At 44.3% G+C, this 23,467-nt stretch overlaps 1 protein-coding gene across 1 annotated transcript in view; it reads left to right on the forward strand.

Annotated features, from left to right (window-relative positions):
- The first annotated feature begins 3,049 nt into the window (after positions 1-3,049).
- Positions 3,050-23,467, forward strand: part of RFTN1 (raftlin, lipid raft linker 1) — a 308,799-nt gene continuing 288,381 nt past the window's right edge. Inside the window, exon 1 of the mRNA XM_083188794.1 lies at positions 3,050-3,512. The gene's annotated coding sequence lies outside the window, so the exon portion shown is untranslated. The remainder of the gene's footprint in view (positions 3,513-23,467) is intronic.

Raw genomic sequence — 23,467 nt, forward strand, 5'->3', positions numbered from 1 at the left:
ATGCTTGGTTCAACCCGTCTGTTTGGTAGGATGTCAGATTTTTCTGCTTCTGTGCACATGTAAGTGTGCTTCCTTCTTGCTGAGCTTAGGGCAGGCTGTATAAATGCTCAGGTGCAAACTGTGGATCAAGTAAACTTCATAAACACAGTTTGCAGACTTTAATTTGACAGCCGATAAGAACCACTGGGCCCAACTAGTCTTGTTAATCCTTTAGGTAATCTGAACCCTTTTTGAATGTTAAATTGTGCACACACTAGACCAGGGGTCCTCAAACTATTTTGCTCTGGGACCCCATCAGTCAATAAAAATAAAGACAGGACCCCAGCAAGTTACTGCAGAAGGTCATCACATCACATGTGTAGTCAGCAGACAGCACATACATGGCAGCATTGGGGAGCCACACAATTATGGGAGGAGTCTAAAATAACAGACAAATCAACAGATATATAAAATATGGGGAAAGGGGGAGGTGGGAGGGTGAGAGTGTAACCGCACTGATTGGTGGTAGATATCCACTCTGTGTAGAATATCAAGAAATGATTGATGGATCTATGAAAACTGACAATTACCTTATTTTTAAGGTGTGTGGGTCCTGTGCACTATCAGGGAATCCCTCTGAGTGCCTGGTTACTGGACTGTCAGTGGTGCACCCCAGAGTATACAAGTAGTATTATATGGGTTTCCAAGGGAGGAAGAGAAAGAAAGAAACTCTGGGTGGGGGCACCCTTAAATCATAGATCTATGTGTACAGAAACTGTATTTAAAAAATCACTTTAATAGGTATGCTCTAAAATAGTATAGTGCTTTGTCCTTAAATATAGAATAATGCGCATTGAAAATATATAAGTGGTATTTGAGAGGCTGGTATTGCCTTCTGTAAACGACAGGGAACAGCAGCTTGTCACAGTTTCTGTACACATAGATCTATGATTTAAGGGTGCCCCCACCCAGAGTTTCTTTCTTTCTCTTCCTCCCTTGGAAACTCATATAAATCAACAGATATTTCAGACTCCTTGAATCATTGACTGAGATTAGAAAAGTCATCAGCCTGATGGTCAGCAACATGGAGTTGTGATCCCAAGCTGAGAAGGGCAGGGTCCGGACCCAGTTTGAGAACCGCTGCAGTAGACGATACCTTTACTGATGTGCACAATAACTTCCATTGGTAACATTATTTATGTACATGAGTCTATTGTTTACACAGATGTATCAAGCTTCAAAAAGTCATAATGTGCCCATACACTTATTCGATTTCACCCAATCCTGACGGATCGGGGCGAGAAATTGGGCCAAATCGGGTGTATTTGACATCCCCTTCGACCCGATGCACGGTCTATGCGTTTCGGGTCAGACCCTACAGATTGAACCATCTGCAGGTTCAATCTATCAGATCGGACCCATCAGCACCCACAATGTGTTGTGTACCACCCTAGGTGTGTTCCAGCAGTGAAGTACCACTGGCACACATCTATGTGCTGGGTCCGGGCAGCTGGGACCTGCAGGGTGCTGGTAGCTGCGAGTTCTGGGCAGCAGGGCGTGAAGCGGCTGCTGAATTTAAATATTTTTTTTCAAAGACTGGCCTGCCACTGATTGACTGAGAGAAATCTCTTAGCCAATGAAATGCTGAGAGAATTATTTCAAGCAATAACCAGCCAGGCAGTCTTTTGAAAATATTTTTTTAAATTCAGCAGCTGCTTCGCACCCTGCCGCCTGCCACCTGCAGCTACCAGGGCTTCAGCGGCGTAACTAGATTTTCGGCGCCCCCCTGCCGACAATGCAGGAGGCGCCCCCCGGTAAAAAAAAAACGGAGCGGAGGGGAGCCGTGGAACGGCGGTGGGGAGGGGGGGTTGTGTTTCTGTGTGTGTGTGTGTATGTATGTGTGACGTGTTTGTGTGTATGTGTGTGTGTGTGTGTGTTACCTGTGGCCGGCGTGGCCGGCTGGCCGCATCCGTCTGCGCCGGGTCCAGGTCGGCTCTCCTGTTACTGCTGCTAATGAAAAAGTGACACTTGGAAAATGGCTGCCCCCATACTGCAGACGAAAAACTGTCTGCGGTATGGGGGCAGCCATTTTCTAAGTGTCACCTTTTTGTATTAGAACAGCGCTGCGGCTGCCGGGACTCGGGAGAGCTGGGACCCGGTGGTGCAAATAAAACCACCGGTCCGGCGGCAGAAGGCAACTATCATCCCGCAGCCCCCCCGGCGTCCACATACCCTCAGCGCCTCCCCGCAATCGCGGGGGCTGCGGGACGATAGTTACGCCACTGCAGGGCTTGACTGTGACGTAATTAAGCCCCGTCCCCATTACGGGAAATAGGAGAAATTACTGATCTCCATGGAGGGGGCGGGGTTAAAATGGCACGATTGTGCCATTTTAGCTCCGCCCCCTCCTCTGAGACCCGCAGATTGCGGCATTTACATGACGCGATTCGGGGGGCTTAGGGGGGTCCCCCAGATTCCGGGAGGGTTGCCCACCCTTCCGGGGGGCCGGGAGGGGAACCCGATTTTCGGGAGACTCCCGGGAATTCCGGGAGGGTCGGCAACCCTGCCTAACCCATGTTGACTTAATGCTTATTTATTTATTTATTTACAGTTTCTTATATAGCGCAGCAGATTCCGTTGCGCTTTACAATAGTAGACAGTGATAAAACAAACTGGGTAACAACAGACAGACTTGGAGGTAGGAGGGCCCTGCTGCAAGCTTACAATCCATAGATTGTGTCAACCTAATGACCCTGTTGACCTAACTCCATGTCAACCTTCAGTCATGTCGACCAAACGACTGTCGACCTAGTTACTGCCTATCTAATGCACTGTACAGTGCCACCGAATGTCAGCAATATGCAAGCATATAAGAAAAATTAAAGTATACTTTATAAACAAAAACGAATATAAATAAATGGGGACGCTTGTCATGTGTACTTGTTATAACCATAAACAGAACAGAACTAGGTAAGCCGTGAGAAAGTGAGGATTAGTGTTGGGGATGTCTGCAGAGCTCTCCTGAGCATGTGAAGATGAAGTATTGTAGAGGGAGGGGGCGCCAGAGGTTGGGAGATGAGGAGGATTTCCTGTAGGAGAGAGGGAGGAAGCCTGTGGGAAATGCTGTGTGTACATCACATCGGGCTGTTGGAACTTGGCACCGCTCGCTCGCTCTCTGTCTCCCCGCTCTGGGTGCCATAGGTCCGGGCTGTACCAGGGCGACACTGCCATTCTCTGCAGGGGAAGTGACAGCAGAGAGCAGCGGGCTGGGGATGTGGTTGGAGTGACCGCTGTACACAGAGACATCTTCTGCTCCTGAGCTGAGTGCAGTAGGGAGCGCAGACGCAGCGGGCACAGCACTGTCACCCGTCACTCGGCAGGACTAGCGCTGTCACCTGGCTACTCGTGTCACCTGCTGAGGGACTCCGGGGCTCCCAGCTGCAAACTTTGCCGGGCTCCCCGGCTATGAGAGTGGCTGCCGGCTGCCGGTGAGAGAGAGAGAGCTGCGAGGGACCGGGCACACTGCGCTGCAGGTAACCACCAGCACAGGGGTACATGGGTGCTGGACATTGGGGGTGCATGGGTGCTGCTGGGCATAGAGGTGCATGGGTGCTGGCTGTCACTGGGGGTCTTCATTACTCTCATGGTGCTCATAATTCATTGAAGTGTGTACTGCTTCCCTGATTACTATAGGACCATGCGTTGCAGCCCGTAGTTGTATCACTGCAAGATCGAGATGTACTAAGCCTTGAAAAGTGATAAAGTGGAGAATAACAAAGCACTGTAGCAGCCAATAAGCTGCCATGTTACAGTCTATGTTTAAAAAATGACCCAGAGGATGTTGTTTAGTACTTTTCACTTTATCGCTTTTCAAATATTTTAGAACATCTCCACCTAAGGGCCTTAGACAATGCAGCTGGCAAAGGGGTTAAATGGTGAGGAACAAACAAGCCACCCTCAAAGTTTAACCCCTGCACTGGCCACTCACCATATTCAACACATTCCCCCAAATGGTGAGGTTCACGGCTATTGCAGGGAGCCCGCTGCATTTAGACGCAAGCCTCGCTGTTTTGGCAGCCGCGCAGTCCGTTTCCAAGTCGCTGGAAAAACCCATCCGGCGTGCGCAGGGAGGGTCAGTTGAATACAGACCGTGCAAGTTGTGACAGCGAGCAGTCAGCACTGTTCGCTGTCACAGCTCGCAAAAAGCATTGCATACTGCCCTAAGTCTCTGTGTACAGGGCTGCAGACTGGAAATCCTGCTTTTAGAACAGCTGGGGACAGAGATACTTAATTTCCAAGTTTTCCAGCACAGTTGCAGTAATGTAAGGATAAGCCACAAAGAGTCAGTGTAACAGTGATAGAGCACTAACAGCGTCTGCTGTGTGTCACCTGGGTATATGTATTACCAGCATTACCGTATGTCACTGGGGTATATGTATCACCAGCATCTACTACATACCCTCCAACATGACCCATTCCATTCGGTACACAATGCTCTGTTCCTGGACGTCCCTGGTAATGTATGATTGTTATCACCTGTGTTGAAACACCCTTCTCTTCAATTACCTAGTTACACAGGTGCTGGCAATCATACATTACCAGGGACGACCAGGAACAGAGCATTTTGTACAGAATGGAATGGGTCATGTTGGAGGGTATGCTACTGTATGTCACCAGGGTTTATGTATTACCAGCATTGCTGTATGTCACTGGGGTATATGTATCACTAGCATTACTGTATGTCACTGGGGTATAGGTATAACCAGCACTACTGAATGTCACCAGGGTATATGTATTACCAGTACTACTGTATGTCACTGGGGAATATGTATCACCAAAACTACTGTATGTCACTTGGGTATATGTATCACCAGCATCTACTGTATGTCACCAGGGTATATGTATTACCAGCATTGCTGTATGTCACTGGGGTATATGTATCACTAGCATTACTGTATGTCCCTGGGGTATAGGTATCACCAGCACTACTGTATGTCGCTGGGGTATATGTATAACCAGCACTACTGTATGTCACTGGGGTATATGTATTACCAGTACTATTGTATGTCACTGGGGTATATGTATCACCAGCATCTACTGTATGTCACCTGGGTATATGTATTACTAGCATTGCTGTATGTCACCGGGGTATATGTATCACTAGCATTACTGTATGTCACTGGGGTATATGTATAACCAGCACTACTGTATGTCACTGGTGTATATGTATTACCAGTACTACTGTATGTCACTGGTGTATATGTATCACCAGCACTACTGTATGTCACCTGGGTATATGTATTACCAGCATTACCGTGTATGTCACTGGGGTATATGTATCACCAGCATCTACTGTACGTCACCAGGGTATATGTATTACCAGCATTGCTGTATGTCACTGGGGTATAGGTATCACCAGCACTACTGTATGTCCCTGGGGTATAGGTATCACCAGCACTACTGTATGTCACTGGTGTATATGTATTACCAGTACTACTGTATGTCACTGGTGTATATGTATCACCAGCACTACTGTATGTCACCTGGGTATATGTATTACCAGCATTACCGTGTATGTCACTGGGGTATATGTATCACCAGCATCTACTGTACGTCACCAGGGTATATGTATTACTAGCATTGCTGTATGTCACCGGGGTATATGTATCACTAGCATTACTGTATGTCACTGGGGTATATGTATAACCAGCACTACTGTATGTCACTGGTGTATATGTATTACCAGTACTACTGTATGTCACTGGTGTATATGTATCACCAGCACTACTGTATGTCACCTGGGTATATGTATTACCAGCATTACCGTGTATGTCACTGGGGTATATGTATCACCAGCATCTACTGTACGTCACCAGGGTATATGTATTACCAGCATTGCTGTATGTCACTGGGGTATAGGTATCACCAGCACTACTGTATGTCCCTGGGGTATAGGTATCACCAGCACTATTGTATGTCACTGGTGTATATGTATCACCAGCGCTACTGTATGTCACCTGGGTATATGTATTACCAGCATTACCGTATATGTCACTGGGGTATATGTATCACCAGCATCTACTGTATGTCACCAGGGTATATGTATTACCAGTATTGCTGTATGTCACTGGGGTATATGTATCACTAGCATTACTGTATGTCACTGGGGTATAGGTATCACCAGCATTGCTGTATGTCACCAGGTTATATGTATTACCAGCACTACTGTATGTCACTGGGGTATATGTACTAACAGCATTACTGTATGTCACTGGGGTATATGTATCACCAGCATCTACTATTTGTCACTGGGGTATAGGTATTACCAGCATCTACTGTATGTCACTGGGGTATATTTATAACCAGCACTACTGTATGTCACTGGGGAATATGTATCACCAGCACTACTGTATGTCACTGGGGAATATACTGTATATCCAGTACTACTGTATGTCAATGGGGTATATGTATTACCATCATCTACTGTATGTCACTGGGGTATATGTATCACCAGAACTACTGTATGTCACTGGGGAATATGTATAACCAACACTACTGTATGTCACTGGGGAATATGTACTACCAGCATCTACTGTATGTCACCTTGGTATATGTATTACCAGCATTACTGTATGTCACCGCGGTATGTTTATAACCAGCACTACTGTATGTCACTGGGGTATATGTATCACCAGCAATATGTATTATTAGCTTTCACACGCTTTCTGGGGGTGACAGCAGAACATACAGTATTGGGTAGATCCAACGTGTTGTGAAGTACACACAACATGTAACATGAATTACATTTGTATTAGGCTTTCTTTTTTTCATAACTGAAATAAAGAGCAACGAATAATTAAGGCATCAGTTATGTCATTTTCATTGACATGTTCATTTGAATACCAAGCAATGCAATACTAGGGATATCTAACTGTATCTCACCAGAAGTGTGTGTAAATCACAGGATGTGTCATATCAGCTTACAAGTGTTACATGTTTAGAAGAGCAACTGAAATGAAAATGTGTTTCTGTAGCATTCGCAGTCGTTGGAACTGGAAATACTGTAGGTGATATCGGTTATGATGGTTTTTGGCTTGGCTTAGTGATCTCATTTAAAGCATTTGCACTATTATGGAAAAAAGATAGTTGTAATACTGTAATACACAGTGGCAATAACACTGTTCACACACAAAATTACATCTAGGGTGAAATTTAATAGGATGAGCGATTCAGTAAGTAAGGGATTTGGTAAGAAATCTCCAGTTTTTTAAAGCGGCAATCATTTACACGGCAAAACCAATCTCTCACTTTCTGAATCTCTCATCCTATTAAATTTCAACCATGGGGCCCACACACCAGTGCAATTATCACGTGCGATTTGATGTTTGTAGTTCAAATCGCATCGGGTCTACAGTAGTTCAAAATGAACCATGTTTATTTTCCCTTTGTCCTATATTACATGCTATTGTACTACATACTATTGTAATTATTATGTAGTCAAAATCTGGTGTAGTTTAAACTGCATAGCACAAATTGGGGGAGATGTACTAAGATGTGTATTCTACTTCACATGTGATGTTGCTAGGGGCAACCAATCAGAATCTACTGATTATTTATTTAGCACCCTCTAGAAGATAGTAGACAGGAGCTGATTGGTTCCCCTTAGCAACATTACATATGAACCATGCTGAACCAACAATGGTTATTAGGAGATAAATTGAAACGTTTGCAATGGAGAAGACCTGGGTCCTAATTCAGGTTGGCTCTCTAGGCAGAGTATATTTGCCACCTAGCGAGCACTTTAACGCTGCGACGCCGAATGGCCACCCCCTCCCGGCGGCTGAATTCCCTAACTAGCATGTTAGGGGATGTATTCGCTAACACATCCCCTTGCTTGCGACCGCCGGCAGGAGAAATCATTCGATGGTAGCTCACCAACGAATGATTTCTCCTGCCTTCGGTAATAAAAGCCAGTTTCAACTGACTATTTATTACAGAGGCTGATCACCGAGGACAGGGCGGGCCTTGACATCATGTGACATCAGCCTCCCGCCCCAAGAAGGCATCGCCCGCCTTTGTTTCCACGGCAACCCTCAGTGTTTTCATTTTCATAGGGACGCCGAGCTGAATCACCTCCCTAAAGTGTAATAGATCGCAATTCTTTTACAGTTTCTACCACCCACATTTTTATAAACCCAGACACTAAGGGCAGTATTCAATGCTTTTTGCAAGCAATGCTGACTGTTTGCTGTCACAGCTCGCAGGGTCAGTATTCAACTTACCCCCTGCACACACCGTTTCCACCTTGCCGGGTTTTTACAGCAATGTGGACATGGAGTGTGCAGCCGCCAAAACAGCGAGGCTCACGGCTAAATGCAGCAGGCTCCCTGCATTAGCCGGGAATTTGCAGTTTGGGGGAATCCTTGCTGTCCTCTCACAACGAGGATTCCCCCAGAACGTTATATATGGTGAGCGGCCGGTGCGGGGGTTAAACGGCGTGGGTTGCTTATTTTTGGCGATCCTCACCATTTGACCCCCTCGCCGGCCGCATTGCATACGGCCCTAATCGTTTCTGTTACAATAGATGGGAAATGGGTGTATACCCTGAAACGCGTTAGGAAGACAAGTGCTCGCACACTTAGAGGCATTTTGGCGCCATGCGTTTTTCCGCTTATTAATGAGGTACAGTAACCTGTCAATGAATGAGCCTGCCTTCCACGCCTGCACAGCTATCAGCCTGCAGAGTGGAGAATCACTTGTGAATAACACTGGGAGTGGCATGTCAGGGGATCTTACACAGGAAGGGATTTTTTACATGCCTAAAATTTGCCCTTTCTGCAAAATGCAGAAGTATGTTTATCTTCTTTCCTGTTCTCTACTCCTCCAAAATTCCTGTGTGACATTCACAAACCGAAAACTTCCAGCACACTTCAATCTCACCACAGTTGGATCTGAATTCATGAATTTATGATGATAACTTTAATATGTACAGTAAACAATGTGACAATCCATATGAAATGAGTAAATAAAAACATGCAGAGATGGGAAAGAATACAGAATTTTGAAAAAAAAAATCTATTATTTTAGCATTTTTATATGATTTAAATCAAACAATTCACAAATTGTCACAAAATGATTTATGCACATGCAGAATTATCTAAATATTCTGTGATTGATTGTTGTGTTAGTTGGATGACTACTTGAGAGTTTGAGCATAGGCACAGAGGGGCAGATGTATTAAGCCTGGCGAAGAGATAAACTGGAGATAAAGTGGAGAAAAAGTGGAAGGAGATAAAGCACCAGCCAATCAGCAGTGTTTGAAATATGACAGTTGGAAGTTGATTGGCTGGTGCGTTATCTCCTTCCACTTTTTCTCCACTTTATCTCCAGTTTATCTCTTCACCAGGCTTAATACATCTGCCCCAGAGGGCCTTATTCTAGTTCACTCTTTCTGACAAAAACCTTCTTAGATGGACAAAACCATGTGCACTGCAGGTGGGGCAGATGTTACTTGTGCAGAGAGAATTCGATTTGGGTGGGGTTTTACTTCAAAGTGAGATCTATGGTGCAATGTAAAAATAAAGCAGCCAGTATTTTCCCTGCACAGAAACAAAATAACTTACCCAAATCTAATTCTCTCTGCACATTTTACATCTGCCCCCCTGCAGTGCACATGGTTTTGTTCATCTAAGAAGGATTTTGTCAAAAAGAGTGAACTAGAATAAGGCCCTAAATACTGTGGCTAACTCATATTGACTCAATCTTACTCACCAGTGATTCTATGTTTTCCAGTAAAGAGCAATCCGCTTTTGCAAACTTGAATGATCACACTTCTAAAGCATCTTTTGGATTATATGGTATATAGTTTTCTGTGGTTCTGTGCTGCACACGCAGCGATATTTTATAGTCCCATTGAATATGTTTGTAACCATTTAGTTAATAATGCACATGAAATAATTTGTGACGTAATAGATTGTGGTCAAGATGTTTTTAACACGTAATCAAAAATGTGCTGATTATTTCTTACACAATTCTTTTTTAAAAGACATTATGAGGCTATATAATAAGAGGCAGGGCCGGCAACAGAAATCTTGGGGCCCGGTACACTGATATATCTGGAGCAGTGAATATTTATTACACTGCATATAGAATGTATTTTTTGCTACAAAAATAACAAAAAAAATTATATTCACTATGCAATGTGCTGTAATAACAAAAGGCAGATGTTAGGGTGCACCATTTTGCATTTGCATTTTGCATGGCGGTGCATTGCGTGATGCCACTAAACACTAAACACATGAGTATGGGTTACCGGAGGGGGGTCTCTGAGTAAAGGTACATATACACACTGGGAGATTTTGCCCGGCGTGTATGGACAGCGATGACCGCTATCATCACAGGGGGGAAAGCCGCTCACTGCATACACCCTGAGTGGCTTTCCCCCTGCCCAGCGCTGTCACCAGGGGGCGGACGGCTTTGCATAGCACAGCGATATCCAAAGCCTTCCACAAACCCGCTCATCTGCTGGTAAAACTTCAAGCAGATGAATGGCTTCCCGGCGATTATGGGGGAGCGCGCATCACCGCTCATCGCCGGGCCGTACACACTGGGGGACTTTGAGCTGAAAGCCACTCAAAACAACAAGTTTGAGTGTCTGTCAGCTCTAAATCGCCCAGTGTGTATAGGCCTTAAGTTATTTCCAGGAATACAGGCCAGCTGGGGCCTTCATAAACCATTGCTAGATGCTGCAAGAATACACATACAGTCCCTCTGAACCTTGGGGTGCTTACAAAGTTGGGGCCCAGTACATGTGTCCCTTTGGCCCTCCTGTCATCTGCTCTGATAATAGGAACACTTTTTTTTGAGTCTTTGCACTGAAACTGTATACAGGTGACAAAGGTCATCAGATATATGGGCCCTTGTTTGCACTCAGTTTTCCATCATCTATTATAATGAAACACATTACTTCATGGTTGTCACTGATTTCAGTGTGAGCTTAAATTCCCTTGCACAGTCGTAAATAATAATACAAAAAAACAGAAGAGGATGAACTGCCCATGAGCCCTAGTCCTAATATATTTATGTAAACTTAGTGTTTTGCCAAAATACTGCATAAATCCCTGTTGAGGCACTAAAGGATTTAGTGTACTGTATAAGCTAGATGTTTTTAGACAAGCTTAGCTAATTAAGTGGCATTTATGCTGTATATAAGAGATGTTCTAACTCACAAGTGCAAATATCACACACACATTCCTACCAACAGTGCAATGGAGCTGCATACGAAATCCCAGCAGTTAGTATCTCAACAGCTAGAATGTCAGCAGCAACATCCAGGCTACCAAAATCCTGACCAAAAGTATACTAAGCATATGCCTAGCCCCGCCGCAGCCTAACCCTAACCAGGTACCCCTCCACAACCCTAACCTCCGCCGCAGTGTCAGATTGGGAAAGGAAGGGCCCACTGGGGAATGCAGTAATAAGGGCCCATGCTTAGGGGTGGGGACAGTCTTAAGGGGGTGTGGCCAGCCACAACAGACGCTTGCCTTACCAATAAAGCAGTGATTTTCAACTCGTGGCACGCCAAACAAGCTTTTAAAATTGCCAAGGCACGCCACACAGGGAATAACACATAGGCCCCCCACAGGAAAAAAAAACAAAACACTACACTGGTTTCTATGTCCAGGATACACACACAGGACTGAAGCAGAAAGAGACCATGGAATAACAATTCAAATAGTGGTGGCTGTAAACTGGTGTGGACATCTATAGATCTGGGGGAACACTTGAGAACAGCTCAAGTCACACTAATGTGCCACGGCACTGTGGTTGGAAAACACTGCATTAAAGAGTGCATGGTCTACAGCCCTTGATATAGATAGTCTACTGTATATCATAATCCTCCCCTAGTGACTAGCCCTGACTCCTGTACTTACCTTCAGAATCTGTTGGGATTCTGATTGTCAGGGTCCCGATTGCCTGTATTCTGAACACATTGCATCCAATTTAAGGGCTCTGGCCCACTGTCTTTCCAGAGGTCACATTGCCCTGTGGGCTGAAAGATTGAGATGGATTAATTATTTACTGTTGATCTTTATAGGGGTGTAGGGGCTCTTAGAATATTGATGAGTGATGTCATTTTTTTTTTTGGTATTGATTGTTACTCCCTACTGTGTGCTAGATGCTAAACACGGAGAGACAGCATCTGGCAGATTTTTGGAACCTTTTAAACTGCCCTACCATGTTTCCAAATGGCTGGATGATGATGTCATAGCACGGGCTCCGAGGGATAGAAGGTACTGCCTCACCCATGTTTTCCCCTTATATATAACAATTTGGGCCGCAAGAAGAGAGTCTCTCTGAGCAGTATCATAAAGGGCACATAGGGTGGATGCAACTCATGCCATTGGGTTTATTCCCACATTTAAAAATTGAGAGCTTGAATATATAATACACACATATTATCCTCATGGAAACCTTGGCATATCCACTTGTGCCAGTGCTATTGTTTCAGCCTTTGTATAAGTGCTGTTATTTTAAGATTATTAATGTAGGATTGTTATACAGCAGATTCAGTTACATTTTGTCGACTTGAAGCTAGCTCTCAAATCAAACCTTAAATACCCGTAAAGCTGACATTAATAGCAAGAAAACATTTGGAATAGTTGCTTGGAGACATAATTCACAAGTACGTTATGGACAACAAGATTATAGGCCTATGTGAGAGTCAGCTACAGTATATTTTCTGCAAAATAGGTCATGTCAAAGAAACCTACTTACTGTACTGCTAAAGTCAACTTTAAGAAGAAATGCCATGTACTTACCTTGTCACTAGTAAGACATTATTTCCAATATATAACATTTTCCATAGATCTCTGTTACTATAACGCTGTTTTCTACATTCTGCCTGTGATCATGTAGCCGTCATCGCTTCTGCATTGGAATGCAAATAGAATATGAACATATGCAGAGCATTACACACCCCAAACAGAACACAGAAGTCATGTTCTGCACGTGTCTTTACACTGCTCATCTCATCTTGTACAGATCATAAATCATCATTACCTGTTCATTTATGCTACACGTGACCCTCAGCAATCAGTGCTCACATTTTGGTCGTTGGGCGCCCCTTGTTCAGATCATGGCCATATATACAGTATGTTATAGATACTGTATTCCACAGTCACTATTGTACAATGTTTTGGTGAGGAAAACTAGCCATCTGTTCTCATGTTGGGTTGTTGTGAGACTTACACAGGAGTTGCAGGAGTAGGGAGGGAGTGTAAAAATATCCTTCTAGACCACATTCGTTTTTCAGTTGTACACAGTGGGCCTGAGGGTGAGATGACTGTACACCTGTATGCTGGGCATTTGTCGCATGGTATCGCACTGCACATGCAGGTGATACAGAGTGTTGTGCTATTGGAATCGGTACATCTGTCAGAATGAACTTAGGTCTACAGTCATTAGGTCGACCCCACTAGGTCGACTGGCAGGAAGGTCGACCTGACTTAAGGTCGACATGGGCCAAGGTCGACATGACTTAAGGTCGAATTTGCATAAAGGTCGACATGAGGAAGGTCGACTGGTCATAAGGTCGACATGGGTTTTTCACTGTTTTTTTATCCGAATGTCGGCACAGTCGACATGGACACAGTTGGCAATGAGAATCGGACCCTCGCATCGCTCGCTTCGCTCGCGATGCTTCGGGCACGGTGCCTCGCTGCGCTCGGCACACTATTTTATTCTCCCACCACGCCCTAGTGGATGGTAGGGCATGAAATACCGCCTGTCGGCACATGTCGGCTCAAAAAACAGTGAAAAACCCATGTCGACCTTATGACCAGTCGACCTTCCTCATGTCGACCTTTATGCAAATTCGACCTTAAGTCATGTCGACCTTGGCCCATGTCGACCTTAAGTCAGGTCGACCTTCCTGCCAGTCGACCTAGTGGGGTCGACCTAATGACTGTAGACCTAAGTTCATTCTAATAGATGACCGCATCCCGTGCGATTCCATTGCATGTCCTCTGAAGGACTGTAAAATGATTGTACGAGAGCACCCACTGCAGGATACTGATGGGACAGCAGGCTACTTATAGTTGGCAGAATTGTTTCCAGGTGTACTTTTTGCATCAGTTATAAGCTGAAGCAAATGTGCCCAGATAATGATGACTATCAAACTATGGCGTCTATCTCCAGTTACCCACAAAGGCTGCAAGTTGCCGTTGCAGTGGCAAGAAAAGGCCCGTAATGGGTCCCCATCTCACACCTACCATGACCTGCTCTCAGTCCGAATGTTACTTTAGATGTCTAACAAAGCTATCGATTACTACAGGCAAATTAAAACTAGCATGGGCTCCTTAACCCATTGAGTGCCAAGTGAATTTGGCAAAATAGGTGTAAAAGTTGCCAAGCAAACATTTTTATTTATCATAATGACCTGGAATGTTTACCTTACATAGGAAATATAATCTTTTTTTTATAAAAAAAAAAATTGTTTATTTGAATTTATATAACAAATGTGAGCGACGCTGGCATTTTAGCAGATATTTTGAACATCTCTCACAGAGATGTTGGCACTCAAAGGTTAATGTCTGACTTATACCCCTTTTACACCGCCTCAAAACCCCGGGTCTTCGGCGGGTCAGACCCGGGTCAGCGGCGGTGTAAATGGGACATTCCATGCTGCTGCTGTACTCTGCAGACAGCAGCAGCAGAGGAGGTGAATGGATGCGGCATCCATTTACCTCCCAGACAAGGGCTGGGGGGTGCACGGGGGCTGGGGGAAGCCCAGCAGATTACCTTAGTGCTGGTCTTGCCCCAAGCGCAGCGGTCCGGGTGGCGGCGATCGGCGGTGGCTGAGGAACCGCCTGCGCCGGGGGGGAACTCCAAGCGGTGGCTCAGGAACCGCCTGCGCCGGGGGCGCTAGTGTAAAAGGGACCAAACGCCGGGTCGCACCCGGCTTGAAGCTGGGTCCAAAAACCTGGGTGGGACCCGGCATTTTGGTATAATAGGGGTATTAATTGCTTTTGTACATTCAAATACCACGGTGATAGTTTTTATGTTTTTGATACAACAGCAGAAAACAGAAACAAAGTTTTGTTACAGAAGAACCAGCCAAATCCCATTACACACAGGTTGCCTGTAGAAAGTTAATGTTTCACAACACTCACTCTCAATGTGAACTCTTTACTATAAAAGCAAAACATGAAGCTCTCCACAAACCATTATTTATAAATGTTCCTAACCGTATGTCACAGGCCATATGCTGGATTTAAGAAACTAAGAATAGTTATGGTTGCGACACCATTTCATATTATAGGAAAATTAAAGCCTTAACTTAAACTTGTATTAAGCATGAATATAATACAGAGTACACAGACATATTGCTTTTTTCCACTGCAACTTTGTGGGTAAGCTAAAAGTGCTACAGTATATATTAAAGGTCCCCATATATTCTAGCGACTTCTCCCCTTGGCAAAGTCGCACTCAGTGCCACCTCGTGCCGCTCGGGACCTTCTCGGGTGGGAGGATCGCATCCAATATATAATCGCATGGAGTCCTTTTGCATGCGATATACCGCATGCAATCCCAGCCAAGCCTGCCCGACTTAGAAGCAATTCTGCAGATTGCTTCTCCAGCCAGTGCGACTTGGAGGATCTGGTGCGATGCGCACGGGACCGCGCATCACATCAAACCTCCTGACACTCACCTGCAATTTCAGCTCTTTTCCTTGGTTGCTGTAATCGCAGGAAAAGAGCCCACATTTCAGGTGAGATGCATAGAGTTTTATCTTATACCATTGTGAATTGTATGAACAAACATGATATACTTGCCTACTCTGTTGGAATGTCCATGACACTACTAAATAGCAGTTCTCCCTCAGGAAACTAGATCATCTCCTGTATCCTGGCTCTTTCCGCAGGGAACTGGCTGATCTGGATTCCTCATCATTTATGGCAAATCATGTTACTTTTGTTTTTTCCTAGTTGCCCAAGTACACAAAGTGAAGTATTGAGTGGTGGGAACTGGCTGCAAATGGATGTTTAACATGAACACCCATTCACAGGCTAGGGGGAACCACCTCCATCATTCATGGACCCTTGGGAGGAAGTGGGCGGGCAGCTGACATCCAGTGATGGGGAAAATCGCCCGGCCCGCCACCCCACCCCCCACGACCCTTGCCGGCAATCCTGGCCGCACGCACCCTACGTTTGCACGTGTGTAGACACAAAATATCGCTCCCCCGTGCGAATGCACAAGGGAGCGAAGGGACCTGAAAAAGGTCCTTTATCTCCAAGCTTTGATAAATCTCCCCGTGTGTTAGTTAATACTTTGCCTGTTTTTGCTTATAATGTATTTTCAGACTATTTGAACCTAGCAAGGAATGTTGTATCACACCTCCATTATTAGGCAGTGTGTTAACAATTGTATTATTATAGAGTAAACACACTTTAAAAATTGTCTAGACAGCAGTTGGGGGGATAAAGAAATTACTGGAAGAAACTAGAAAAAGAGAAATTACTTAGTTAGCTAGCAGGCCCACTTGCTACAATAAAGTACTTTTCAGAATTGAGACATGCTCCCATTACACTACAGGGTCAATCCTCCACTGTAACGTAACAGTGTCCCCTTCCAATATCTGTGAAATTCAATATCTATGGGGGTTATTGGGTTATTAATATTTGATCAGTTCTCTGCAAATAATCGGAGAGATGCAATCAGGTAATCGCTGCCCAGCCAGAGTGAAATCCCTCCCTGTGCAAGCCTGCAAATCAATGTGCATGGCTTGCAAAATTTACACTGATCGGCAATTAGCAGCTGATCGGGGCTGGAGCTGACGTCACACGACTTCCCTTCAAACGCTTGGACTCGTCTGCCTTTTTCCTGACACTCCCAGAAAACGGCCACTCACCACCACCAAACTCTGGCTTCCCGTCAATCAACTTGCAAATGGCCATCGATAAAAATAAGTTGCTTGATTTCATCTCAGGAAGGCCTCGTGTATGCGTACTACAAGCCGTATGCATGGCCAGTTGTTTGATTATCACCCGGTCTGCAATCATATCTGAATAACCCACAATATGTTGAAACAAAAAATATAGTGTAGTAGACCATTTAATGAAATATTTCCATTTCACATCGATTGCAAATGACAAAAGTCATACCATATATTCGTTAGGCTATGTATTAATTCTACTGAATGTGACTACATACTTGCTTTTAAAGCATATTGACATTGTATTATGCTGCAGTCTGGTTTTAGAACTCTTTTTGCTCCACTAACGTGACTAATACAAGACAGTGCAGTTGAGAACTTGAATTAATCTTAATGGATGTGCATTGTACACGCAATGAGATTCTGCTAAAAATCATTTCCATGTGTGTCTTAACAAACGCTAAGCATGGACACACTCACTTCCTGCTATGTCATTGTCACGCACAAACATAGAGAGTGCGATCTTTCCTCGGGAATACACATGGAGCGAAGATAAATTCTTTGCTGAGTGCACCATCAAGCAGAAATGAAATTCTGTTTTTCCGTATGAGATCACTAAAATTAGATCCAATTAGGACAAAATGTTGTGGGTACATTTAGTGGTGTTCTGGGACATTTACTGAGATAGATAGGGCTTAATGACATGATTATCTCATCCAGTATGAGATTTACAAATAAGTTATGAAAAGTAGTACAAAATTCTCTGCTTCTATGAGGCAGATGTATTAAGCCTGGTGAAGTCTCAACCGTCCCAAATACAGCACTAGGGTCCCACTAATTGGACACTGTCACACCCATGGGTCGCAGTGTTCTGTGGGCAGGAGGGGGACAGTTGAGAGAGACAGTGAACACAACATCTATCAGTGCATAGAGTGCTAGGCTCGCCCCCAAAATACAAGAAATGGGAGGGAGGACATGGCACTACCCCACACCCCTCTACTCAAGGCCACGCAGACCCCTCCCAGAACTTGACCCCCATTTCGGACCAACCGCACCTCCAGCGTGGCCAGTCCCGATTCAAGAAACACTAAAGTTGTGAGATGTGGATAATACACTAACCAATCAGCTCCTAACAGTCAAGTTACAGGCTGGGTTTGAAAAATGACAGGAGCTGACTAGCTGATGCATTATCACTTTCCACTTTAGCACTTCTCCAGGCTTAATATACATCTGCTCCTAAATGTCCTGCTTCAAAACTACCCGTGTAGGCTTTACTACTACCTAGACTAGTGGCTATTTTTGTTGAGCATTTTAAAATGGTTGCATATTGGGGGTGTGTGAGCAGGATGACCAGTCAGAAACCAGAGTGCCCATGGCTGCTGTTTTTTATTGGTCCTCCCACTCATACCTACCTCTGACAGGTTTTTGCCATAGCTGGGGGACATAGGACTTAGAAAATGGCTGCACATAACATATTGTGTAGATGATAGTGAAGTTTTAAACTAAAACTGGACTAACCATGAACTGAATAAACCATTTGATTATATTATTTGATAGTAATTTAAGTGTGAAGTTCTGGAGCATTTTGCAGCTACTGGTCAGTGTCATATTGAAGGGTCTGCAAATATTCATAATAAGCTACTAGTAACAGACAATTGTATAGCAAAATGTGCTCTTCTTTCTACATGATATATAGCCAAGTAACTAAACTCGGTATAACTGGAATTTCCCTGCTGTACTTTCTTAGAAACACAAATGCTGTTTTGGCACTGAGCACAGCTTGCTTGGCGCTCTCTCTTGTTCTTGACATATCCACATATAATTCTGATGGTGTGCTTCATTGCAATATATGTAGGGTAGATAGTCCTATTGTTCCCAAGTATTGCAAAGCATGAATCTGCGGTATGCCAGCGCAGGGCTTGTTATCACAGGATGTGCAGCTGTCCTTCACATCATAGCAGGTAGCACGTTTATTAAAACCAACTGTGTTTCAGACATTTTGATGGTTCATGTTGATTCTAGAATAATTTACTCTTGTTTGTGTCAGGTGCGATGGAACATAAACTGCTCAGGTGCAAAGGAACAAAGGAAAGGGAAGTGGTGGGCTGCCCACTTCTACACAAGCTAATGCCTCTTTTTACTGTGTTAAGCATGGCAACTCTTACTCACTGTGACAAGGCCGCCCACACCAAGCCTTTGAAAAAAACAAAACACAATCTGTTTAAAATAAATTGCTATTCTGAGATCTGTAGAAGGTTTTTTTTTGTGATCCAGTTAACTTCACTGAGTGTTCCACTCTACACAATGCTGAACGTTTTATTTCTGAGCTCAAGGGGCACATTTACTAAGCGTCGTTTTTGGTTCTAACCCAAAACTGACAGAAACCGACCCCGCCAAATCAGTCATCAGTCCTGGACATCTTAGCCTGGATTGGCATGGGAAAATATGGCGTGGGGATCTCCGTACTTTCCTATAACCAACACCGGGCTAACTAGCTGGGGGGGGGCTGACGCCATAGCAACCATAATTGGTCAGCCCAGGCCTGGAATTGTGTGCCCCAAGCAGGCATCGCCACGTCTGTGTTTGCAGGGGAACGCCCAGCGATTTAGGGGCCAGCCCACAAAACACCAGGCTTTTCCCTGCCCGCCCCCTTCCCTCCTCTGACAGAACAAACTCTTCGGTGAGAGTGATACTCGCCAAAGGCGTTCGTATAGGGGGCTTGCCCATGCAAATATTGGCGCATGTGCAAACCCCAACCATCGGTGATGAATTTGGACCTGTCACCTGAGCAATCAGAGCTGAATCAGCCCCTTCATTTCTACTATCATAAATTATAATTTTATTTCTTCTATCTAACAAAAGAGCGCCCCACAACGCCACAACGGAATATTCTTTCTATAATTGGCCTGGGAATTATGTCTTGATGAGTATTGCATGTAAAATGGCAGTTAGGAGCTGATTTGAATCTCTCCGCTAATTTGCAGAGAACGGACATTAGGAGCCTAATGGGCACTGTACATGAAGAAGTTCTTACTGCACATGTGTAAACCAATGAGTGTGATTGTGACAGCAGCTATGATCCATGGGCAGTTCAGGGTGGAAACTGGGAGGTGATCTAAAGTTGCAAAAAGAGAGGGCATCATAGAGTTTTTATGGGAGAGTCATGTGCATGTAATGGTATACGGTTGTGATCTTGTTCAACAGCCACAGTGGCTATTCTTTCAACAGCCACAAAGGCTGCTTTTTAAGAAAAGTATAGTACCTACAGTAAAAGTAGCCTTCGCACAAGGCAGGTTGATGGTTGAGTGGATGGGGAGAAGCATGAATCCACCAGTGCCCTTGGGCAATGCTTATATAAGAAAAGTGGTGTGGTACGGTTGCTCAGTCCATCATGCAGAAGTATTTAGGGGTAATGCTTAATTGGCATTTGCAGTTTTGCACATTTGGGAATTGCAGCCTCACATGAACTGTGTCCACCTCTGTATCAGGCCCATAATAAAATAAAAAAAGGGGAAAAGTCTGCGCCCACTTGCTGAAGTACCAGTCCAGTAATCATTAGTGTTTGCTGCCCAAACTAGGGAGTATTCTGCTCAAAAAGAAAATCAAAGGAATAGATCTTTCAGGCACAGGTCCTAATGAATGAAGAATCACTGCTTAATAAAATAATTATCAATAAATTCAATGGATTATCCTCTTAACAATCCCTTTCTCATAGTTCATGCAGTGGTTTAATTGCTAGCCTAACTGACTTGGTTTCCTCTAAAAAAGATCAAAGCCGAATCTTGTGATCTTCTCTCGTCATTGAGGCTAGCAATTAAACTACTGCCTGAACTTATAAGAAGAGGATTGTAAAGGGGTTTACTGAAAATATAAATCTCTAATTAGAAATTGGTAATATCAATACTGAAGAAGTGGGAAGTGTGCCCATGAAACGCATTACACTATTGATGATGTGTGTCTCACCTTGATGACTCATATGTGTGGTGACTACTGCCTCCATCATGTTGCTGTATACATTCTTTCAATAATTCAAGACAAAGATATAGCTGTGAATCTTGATTCAGTAGGAACTGTGCCTTAAAGATCCTTTACAGTAATGAAATCTATGAACTGGGTGTGAAATCCTGATTCAGGAGGCCGCCGATGAGATCACACTGGCCAGAATCCTGACACATCCCAGTATTTTCTCCCTAGCCCAGTGGCTCCCAAGCGCGGTGCTCCCGGCTCTTCAATAGTTCAGGTTTTAGGGCTATTCATGCTTAGGCACACTTGACTTAATTAATACCTTAGTTTGATTATACAATTGGTGGACAAGCAGCGATATCCCTATAACCTGGACTGTTGGAGTCCCTGAGGAACGTGTTTGGGAACCACTGCACTAACCTATTCTCAAATCACCCCAAATAGCTCCATTCGGCATAACACATAACACGACTAAGCCGCTCCATCTGTGCCGCAGACAGTTTTGTAGCGATTGCCCATTTTATTCACTACGATAACTATAAAAGGCGCAATGCGCAGTTCCCCTGAACACTGCACCTGCAATGGAATGCAGCTCGGACGCTAACCTTAACAGTAAGCGAAAAGAGGACCAAGGACATGTGAGCGAGCCACGCACACTGTAACAGTAGACTTCGGGGGTAATTCAGACCTGCTCGCTAGGCTGCATATAGTCAATGCCTAGCAAGTAAATGCCGCCCCACCGAACGCACACACTCCTCTGCCGCCCAAATCCCCGCGCTGTGATGCGAGTGGATGCGTACGCTTATACATGCATGTGCCTGCACACATGAGAAATTCCACGGTAACTCACCATATCTCCTCTGTTTGTTATGAAAAGTAAGCCTGGACTTATTTTTCATATTGACGAATTCGGGATGGGCACTGACGTCATGTGACATCATCCGCCCGCACCAAGCAGACAGGGCCACGCCTGTGTTTTCATGGGCACGCCCACCGTAGTAACCGCCCCCTGCCTGTCACTCTTTTTGCGAACCACCAGGCGAGTGAAATACTCGTCAAAGACGTTCGCTCCGGGAGTTTCCACATGCGCACACCCCCAGCATCTGTACGAACAGATGTCTGAATCAACCTCTTAATCTGCTATTTTATACCAACTCAGTTGCAACATAGTACAAATCCTACACTATCAGCAAGTTTGGATGCAGCTGCAGTGCAAAACAAATCCTTATGTCATTTATAGGTATGAAAGTCTATGAATCTCTACCCCGGGCGTCTATGTTGAATGATAGGTGATGAGGACACATCTGTATGTGAACCTTTACTCCTACTTCCTGGTGCGGCGGCGGCCACCTGTAGCAGAGATATCTTCAGCCGAACATTTCCTGTTTCCTTTCACCACTGTTGCTTGTAGGCTTATAAGGTGTTTGCAGCTTTTCTCTTTTTATAGCTTTATAACTTAATACTTGGGGTGGACCTACTACTACAGTAACTCTGGGGCTCATTTAGCGGATGTTGCATATGCGCTCACAATGTACCCAGTCCATAGGATGATTCCGGATACTGTAGATGCCTCGAGCTGCATTCTGCTCCAAAACAACAGAAATCCTGCCAGATGTACTGTATGTCCGATGTCATAATCATAGTGATAGCCGGGAGAAGTGGTTCTGCTGTGTTAGCGGTAAATGGCATTGTCTCATTACTCAATTTGTACCCTATATATTAATGTGATGAAGTGTCTGATATATATAAGGATATCTGTATGATACTGTTTTAAACATTACTTATAAATGTGACTATCCCATGATCCATTTAAAATGTAATTAACTACAAACGTAAATACAATTTAAACACAAACATATTATACTATATTATTTAAAGTTGTGGCCATCTATTTGTAATACATCATTGACAGTGAACAATTACACTACTTTTGGAATGTGGATTCCCACTTCAGTTTTAAAGGGGAAAACAGATGTTTGTGTTTAATGTAGTGTCATTTGTATTTGTGTTTGCAGTTAATTCCATTTTGAATGGATCATGAGTCACATTTATAAGTAACTTTCTAAACAGTATCATATATATTTTTATATCACAGGTAGCGATGTACTGTATGTGCAGATTACATTACCTTATGGGGACGATTCTGGATCACTCGCAGTGAGGTTGGCACTATTAAGGTCGACACATGCATTTTTGAGCCAACATGTGCCGACAGGCAGTGTTTCATCCCCTACGATTCACTAGGGCGAGGAGGGGGAATAGAATAGTGCCCGAATAGCACCGTGCCCAAAGCAGGGCGGGCACAGCGAGACATGCACTTTTTCAGGTGTCCACCTAAGGCCTTCAGTGGTCAAACCAATGTTTGTGGACCTAAATAGTGTTGACCCAATGGCCCTTGCCCATTTATCACTTAGTATTTACCATGGGTAAAGAGAAAGCTGAATAAATGCTTTAGGCAAGTGTTCCTCTATACCAAATAAGAGATCTCCATAACTGAAGATGTGACATTTGATAATACTTGCCTCAGTGCGCACACAGCCTGTGAAAGGGTTAATATTCCTGGAAGACTGTGCTATTGTGAGGCTC

The sequence above is a fragment of the Crinia signifera genome, chromosome 5, assembly GCF_055691185.1.
Source record: "Crinia signifera chromosome 5, ASM5569118v1, whole genome shotgun sequence".
Lineage (NCBI taxonomy): Eukaryota > Metazoa > Chordata > Amphibia > Anura > Myobatrachidae > Crinia > Crinia signifera.